The sequence below is a fragment of the Hyperoodon ampullatus genome (assembly GCF_949752795.1).
Source record: "Hyperoodon ampullatus genome assembly, chromosome: 2".
Lineage (NCBI taxonomy): Eukaryota > Metazoa > Chordata > Mammalia > Artiodactyla > Ziphiidae > Hyperoodon > Hyperoodon ampullatus.
This window is the reverse complement of record NC_136915.1, coordinates 56,771,205-56,779,361: the sequence shown is the minus strand read 5'-3', so window position 1 is coordinate 56,779,361 and position 8,157 is coordinate 56,771,205. Positions and strand designations below refer to the sequence as shown.

General features: G+C 42.3%; 1 pseudogene across 1 annotated transcript; it reads right to left on the bottom strand.

Annotated features, from left to right (window-relative positions):
- Positions 1-6,889: 6,889 nt before the first annotated feature.
- On the bottom strand, positions 6,890-7,725 carry LOC307064450 (NADH-cytochrome b5 reductase 3-like; annotated as a pseudogene). Its single transcript has one exon. The product of its transcript is annotated as an NADH-cytochrome b5 reductase 3-like (transcript).
- Positions 7,726-8,157: the final 432 nt, after the last annotated feature.

The following is an 8,157-nucleotide window of genomic DNA, read 5'->3' as shown; positions in this document are numbered from 1 at the left end:
GCCCCGGTCTGGGAAGATCCCCCATGCCGCGGAGAGGCTGGGCCCGTGAGCCGTGGACACTGAGCCTGCGCGTTCGGAGCCTGTGCTCCACAATGGGAGAGGCCACAGCAGTGAGAGGCCCGCGTACCGCCAAAAAAAAAAAAAAAAAAAATTTAGTATTCCATTGTACATTCATTTAGCCAAAGCCCAATTGAAGGACTTAAAATTGTGCCCAGAATTTTGCTATTGAAACAGCAATGAAGTATGAGCCATGTAGCTAAATCTTCAAGTACATTCTCAATTATTTACAGAGGTAAATTTCCTACAAGTGGTATTTCTGAGACCAGGGATAAAGATTGCCCTACAGTGACCTTTTCAGCTTGACTTTTTCCCCCCAGTGTTTTCCTGGACTTTCTATACCATTTGTTCACCAAGAATTTATTGAGCACCCAGTACATGCCAGACATGCCTGGATAAAGAGATGAACTCTCTGAAGCACAAAGTGCCATAGATGTTGTCAGAGAAAGCTTTGGGTAGCTTCAGATAAGGACATTTCTTCCCTAACCCTCACATAAGCATCGTCAAGAGCGAAGAGAGAGGCCTAGCACTCTATATGCTTTTGTGAAGAGAATTCTCCCTCCACAGCAACCATACTCACAGTGGGGTTCCTTACCGCTGCCTGCCCTGAAACCATTATAATCTCATTATGCCTCTGTCCCCTGTTAATGTCAGTTGCACAAGAAGCCCAGGACTCTCAAATCATCCCTCACACCCAGAGCTAATCCCCATGTGGCTCTTAAGGACAGTGAGATAGCCTCTACTGTAGTACTCCATAGCTCTCTTAGTTTTTCTCTTTTTTCACCACCTGCCATACTACATATTTTATTAACTTATTTGTTTGTCTTCCTCTCCTAAAATGTAACCTCCTTGAGAGCCAGGGTATTTATTTTGTTGGCTGCTTTGTGCTTAGAGCTTAGAACATTATGTGGAAAATAGAAGGTATTCAAAAAATTTTTGCTGGGTGAATTAACGTTAAGCCTTCTTTTTTATATTCTGTGTCTTGACATTCTATAGCTGAGGATTTTGCAGGTCTGATTTGTGTTATCTGTTGCTGCTGCCTTTTACTCTCTGTGTCTCATTTACTTGTGTGTTTTATGGATTTTGACTTTGAACTCATATTCTTTGGATTTTGTCTGTAGGAATTCTTCAAAATATAGATTGAAGTTACACTCATTCAGAGATCATTTGTGTTTATTCTTATAGTTGCATGGGGTCACTACTTACCCAGGACCAAATTAGTAACTCTACCTGTTTTTAATTACAAAAGTAGGGTGAACTGGGCTACAACAATGTGTGTGGGATTATCAGCTTGTGGATGTAAATTATCAAAAGATACATATGTCAAAATATATGTATGTGTATTTATCTTTTGATAATTTATAACCACAATCTCCTTGGTACTTGGCTGTATATATTTTTCCCACATGCCAAGGTCCAGACAGGCAAGTTTCCTTGTCCCTTTCTGTGCAGCAGGTTTTATTCTGTTTATCCTTACACTGGAAGTGTAGCCCCCTTTGGGTTTTCCAGCTTTATTAGGTTTCCCCATCTTGGGTGGACTTTAGCTTGAGCTGATTTCTAGAAGTCCAGTCTCCTCAGATCTTTAGATTTCTCAAGAGTAACTTGATTTTTCACATGAAATCAGCAATTTTTAAGTGTTGACAATCAATTCAAATTTATATTTTTAAGTGCTGGACAAAACAGTTACCATGGGTCATATTTGAGCTTTGGTCTACCAGTTTACAATCTCTGTTCTAAACAGATTGACCCATGTGTATTGTATATATATGATGCAGGATGCAGTTTGTTGGAATACATCTATTAGATACAGTAGCCACAGATTTGGAGAGAAAGGTCCAATTTTAGATTTCTGCTTCTTTTTCTCTGTAAATATACTTGCCAGATCATGTGTCTAGATTTTTCTGTTCAGGAAATATGACCATTAAATCTACAATATAAGGAAATATAGGGCATAGTCCCTGCCCTCAAGGTTTTACATTCTATGCAAAGTAGAATGTGCAAGATGGATTGAAGTATCATGAGTTTTAAAGAAGGAAGACCATCTAGGAAGTCACTGCCTCAGTCTGGGCCTGCATTAAAAGAGCCAGAGCGAGGGCGTGATGGCACTAGAAGGAAAGGGGCAGATACCAGATATTTAAAGGAAGAAGTGATAGGAGTTGATAACTGAATGAATGTGGGCTAAGGATAGGAGAGGAATTATGTTCGTGCTTATGTGATCAGTAAAATTCTAAAATTTCTTTTAGTTTGCTCATTTCTCATAAACCAGACAATATGAAAGATTTTATAATTTATAAAGGCTCAACAAATGTAATCAGTTTTTATATAATAAGGAGAAAAGGAAAAATCCAACTATTGGGAGAAATATTTTGGCTGATGTATTTATATATATTATCCCCTTCTAGTACCTTCTCAACATTAAAGGACTGCCTTTCTCCTTTAGTAAACAAAAATAAATGTGCACAGGCACATCAAGATTTCAAAATATCTATAGGCTTCTCAGGTTGGAAAGCTTCATTGAAATAGACTGTCAGTATTCTCCTAAATTAATGCTATTAGTTCCACTTATGGCATTTCACTGGCATCTGATTGTTTGAAGGGGCTATAGGGAAACTGATGATGTTAAGTAAGATAGATTACGGATCACATTCAACTCTCAGTGGGCCTGGCAGGCATAACTCCCATTATTGCTAATGGGAGTTTTGAGTATAAGCTTTTGTGTAACTAAGAGTTTACCATTAAAAATCTGTCCATCTCCTCATCCTTTCAGTAGGTTGCAAATAGCTTTAACTTTAGGTGTAACTGATTAATTGGTTGGGACAATGGCCTGATTGTAAATGATCAATGCCCAGCAGGTTCCCCCAACTTCTGCCCCTTTTTAGTTCCACCCTAGAATAAAGAAAACAATTTAGAAATTACCAAGCACTTTTACATGCATGGTGTCACACTTGAATCTCTGCAATTCTGTCCTGAAAGTAGGTTAGTGTCTTAGTTCAGGTGGCTATAACTAAGTACCAAAGACTGAGTGGCTTATAAACAATAGAAATGTATTTCTCACAGTTATGGAGGTGTCTGAGGTCAAGGTGTCAGCATGGTCAGGTTCTGATAAGAACCTTCTTCCTGGTTGCAGACTACCATCTTCTCATTGTCTCCTCCAGTGGTGGAATGAGGATGAGAGAGTTCTTTGGGGTTCCTTTTACAAGGGCACTAAACCCATTCCCAAGGGCTCCACCCTCATGACCTAATTCCCTCCCAAAGGCCCCACCTCCTAATACCATCATATCAAAGGTTAGAATTTCAATGTGTGAATTTGGGGGAGACACAAACATTCAGTCCACTGCAGTTGGGCTTACCTACCATTTCAATTTAGAAACTTGACTATCAGTTTGCCTTGAAGTTTCTTGTTCAACATCACAAGGCTTGCACACGTGAAAACAGGATTAGAACCTAAGTCTCCTGGCAACAAGTCTGTTGCTTTTTCCAGGGCTCCAAATTGCTTCTCAGCCATTCAATTTAACAAGTGTTAAATTACATGTGTGGCTTCATCAGGTTCTGAGGGTGGCAAGAGTGCACAATATTGCCACGACTCCCCAAGGACTTCGAGTTTATTTGATCAAGATCTGTGTACATATAAAATAGCTACAGCATGAATTGTGTTTTCATGAAGTATTTTAGGAATGTAGTGAAAGGAGAAATCATCATGGCTGTTCACTGGGGAAACTTTCATGGAGGAGACCTGTGGGTGTTCATAGCTGCTCGGTAGCAAATTAGGTACCAAATTAGGTAACTCATCAAGAGGATGAATACCTACTCTGTGTCGGGCACTGTGCTGGGTGCTTCTCTTACCTTCTCTTATTTAAACCTACTCTCCACTTTACTCTCCACTTTATACTCTACTCTCCCTCAACATACAGGCAGACCTATGGGCTAGAACAGAGAGAGGGGGGATCTATTGTGTACATGGTCTCACTTTATAAAAGAAAGTCCTGACCCACAAAAAAATGCTTTGAGATAATTATGAAAAGGCCAAGCCATCAATCAAACATTTTGCCAAATTTAGGAAAACAAAACAAGAGAGAATATAAGTACAGAGGACGTTAAAGGATCAGCATCTTTTTTTGTTTTGTTTTGATTCTGTTTTTATGAGATTATTTTATAAAACTTCCTATGTACAGCACAGTGACTATAGTTAGCAATACTGTATTATATATTTGAAAGTTGCTAAGAGAGTAGATCTTAAAAGTTCTCATCACAAGAAAAAAATTGTAACCATGTGTGGTGATGACTAGATGTATTGAGGATCAGCATCTTTTAAACAGACCCAGTCTTTGTGGCCTAATACTTGGGGGACAGTCAGCTTCAGGAGGTCAAGATGCTTTGCTCACCGAATGATTGAGGAAGGTGATCCTTAAGGACGCTCATCTCCCTGGACAAGTTTCTAAAGCTATCAAATATGGTTTACATGTGTTTTTTAGAACTTTTATTCAATGTACTTTTTGTACATACATGTTTACAACACATACATACTTTTGTATTCATATTATTTAAAAATTTTTTCCCTAATGCCCTATGTTCCATGACAACAGTTTTGGCAACACTGTAATGGTTGGCCAGCATTGGTGCTGGGTGGTACACCGTTCTCCACAGCTGTCGCCAAGTGTACAACTTGTTGCCAAGGTGCCAAGTTTACAACACAGAGGAGAAAGGCTTCAAGCAATTGCAAGAGAAGGGGGCAGTGTCAAACATGAGGTCACAGGGCTCAAAGGAGGAGGATAAGAAGATGCTGGAAAATTAGGTGGAGAGTTGACAAACAAGAACAGTTCAATTAGGGTATGTTTTTATTGTGGTGAAATTAACATACATAATATGCTATTTTAACCATTTTAAGTGCACAATTTAGTGGCATGAATTATTTACACTGTTGTGCTACCATTACCACTATCTATTTCTAAAACTTTTCCATTACCCCAAATAGAAGCTCTGTACCCATCAAGCAAATAACTTCCCATTACTCCTCCCTCCAGCCCCTGAGAAACACTAATCTACTTTCTGTCTCTATGTATTTCCTACAGTATTTGTCCTTTTGTGTCTGGCTTATTTCAGGGTTCATCCATGTTGTAATATGTATCAGAACTTCATTCCTTTTACTGGATGGATATTATTCTATTGTATGTATATACCACATTTTGTTCATTCTTCTGTTGATGGACACTTGGATTGTTTCCACCTTATTGGCTGTTGTGAATAGTGCTGCAGTGAACATTGGCATACAATACCTCTTTGAGTCCCTCTTTTCAATTCTATTAAGTGTATACTAGGAGTGGAATTGCTGGTAATTCTGTTTAACTTCTTGAGGAACTGCCAATCTGTTTTCCACAGGGACTGCACCATTTTACATTCCTACCAGCAGTGTATGAGTGTTCCAATTTCTCCACACCCTTGCCAACACTTGTTATTTCTGTTTCTGTTTGTTGTTTGTTTATTTGTTTAATAGTCATCTTCATAGATATGAAGTAGTTTCTTATTGTGATTCTGTGTTACATTTTCCAATGACGAATGATGTTGAGCATTTTAAAAATTGGGTTGTTTGTCTCTTATTGAGTTGTAGGAGTTCTTATATATTTTGGATATTAAACCCTTATCAGATGTATGACTTGCAAATATTTTCTCCCATTCTGTGGGTTCTCTTTTCACTTACTTTTTTTTTTTTTTTTTGTATTAGCAAAGTTTTACTTCTGGAGGGGATATATGTATACATATAGCTGATTCACTTTCTTTTACAGCAGAAACTAACCCAACATTGTAAAGCAATTATACTTCAATAAAAAAAAAAGAAAAAAAGATTTGCTTAGGTTAAAAAAATGTTTTACTTCAATTTTTTTCCTGCTTATAAATAACTTTGAAAAACTTGATATGCATGAGGCTAACATAGCTGTTATTTAAAGGCAATGTAGGGGCCACTGAAAATGTCTCTCTGACAAGAGACATTGCTCAAAATCTTCCCCACGCTGGGGGTGAAGGCAGGAGGAGGGGGTAGAGCTCTGCCATCAATCCCCTGCCCCAGTCCCCCTCCCCATGGTGAATCAGACTCTGCTAAGTTGACAGCTTGGAGCTCCTAAGGTTACCTGAATATTTTGGTGTGTTAGGGGAAAATGCCAGGGTTTCAAGATGGCCCATGTGCCAGCCTGATGGGCCCTCAGCCAGCACCTTCTTCCCACTCCAGCCACAAGAAGAGCCAAGCTCCTGGCTGGCTGGGGCCTGCTTGGGCCCTTGGGTGGGAGGTAGCCTTTCACCCCCAGCACCCCTCCCCACTCCCCACCAGGAATTTTTGGTATCACCTGTCTCATGTGGTATGAGATGCTGCTGAGGCCTAGTCGTGGCTCTGAGGCAGACAGTGAGGGGTGGCAGGCAAAGGTCCAAGGACCGCTGGGGGCAGTCCTGGCACCTGCAGCTCTAGGCTGCCCCTACTTTTATGTTTATTTCCAGACTGTGGACCCCCGCAGGGAGGGTTGGGTGGGGCATGGTGATGGCAGCCTCATCCCTGTAATAGGAGAAGAGGGCAAGAAGGGAGAGACAAAGAGTCATGAGGACAGGGACAGGGCTGAGTGAGAACCAGACAGGAACTTGCCCTGAAGTTTGCCAGCTGTGGCCCGCCTGAAACAGAGCTCTGCTTCCAAGGGGACCCCTCAGGTCAGCCCAGCTGGGTGACCACCCAGGGCATAGGCAGGCCAGACTGAACCTGGGGCCACAGCATTAAATAACATTGGCAGAGCAGGACTAGTTGAGGACAGGGCATGGTGAGTGTTCAGGGTGTGATGCTGCCAGTGCCCAGCCATCAGAAGGGGAAGCAGCGCTCCTTGAAGTGACTCACGTGGTCCAGGTTGGGCAGGCAGGCATACTGGCTCGGGGCAGGAGTACCAGAGGCTCCTCCTCCAGGGCGGAATGTGGTCCTGGATCATCTCCTTGTTCACAATGCCCGAGCTGTAGTCCCAGGCTTCAGGGGCTTTGTCTACCATGTACCAGAGCTTGAAGCAAGTGGAATGTTCGTTCCTGCAGCTTTGGCTGCAGCAAAATGTCCTTCTTGGTCTGACTGGCAAAGAGCAGTTGGCACACGGTGTCATCCAAGTCCCCCATGATGGCACGGATCACCTGTAGCATCCAAGTGATGCTTGTTCCTCCTGTGATCATGTGAACAGACTTCACTTCTTGATGGGGTTGGATTTCTTGTCTGGACAGATGGCAAACTTTGCTTTGCCCTGGTAGACTAGCAGCCAGCTTGGGCCCTGGAACTCAATGATGTCTCCAATCTTCTTGTTTTCCAGGTATGGGGACATCTTTACTTCCAGTGGGAAACTTGGGCTGGGTGTCTTTGAAGTAAACCTTGATGACCAGGTCCACTAAAGCCCTTTCATCATGGCTGGAGATGGTGTAGGGCTCAATGGTAAGGTTTTGGTGGATTTGAGCTGAAAAGTAGATGTGATGGCCTATGAGGAGGCCCAAGATGTAATGGGGCCGTAGCAGGTTGAAGTAGAACCACTGGGTGTTATGGCTGATGATCTCCTCATTGATAAGCCACAGTGAGTACTTGATGTCCAGGCTTTCAAAGGTAATGGCTGGGGCCCAGTGCTGGATAGCAGGACTATAGAGGAACCAGGCTGGGGAGAGCACCATTTGGCCCAGTGTGCTCAGCTGGGCCCTGTGGTGGTGGCTGCTGCCCCAGCCAAGAAAGTTGGGCTACCTCTTTTCACTTTCTTAATAATATATTTTGATGCAGAAAAGTTTTCAATTTTGATGAAACCCAGTTTATCTTTGTGTGTGTGTGTGTGTGTGGCTGTTTTGGGTCTTTGTTGCTGTCTCTAGTTGCGGTGAGCAGGGGCTACTCTTCATTGTGGTACACAGGCTTTTCATTGTAGTGGCTTCTCTTGTTGCGGAGCACGGGCTCTAGGCACGCGGGCTTCGGTAGTTGCTGCACGTGGGCTCAGTAGTTGTGGCTCACGGGCTCTAGAGCTCAGGCTCAGTAGTTGTGGCGCATGGGCTTAGTTGCTCTGTGGCATATGAGATCTTCCTGGACCAGGGCTCGAACTTGTGTCTGCTGCATTGGCA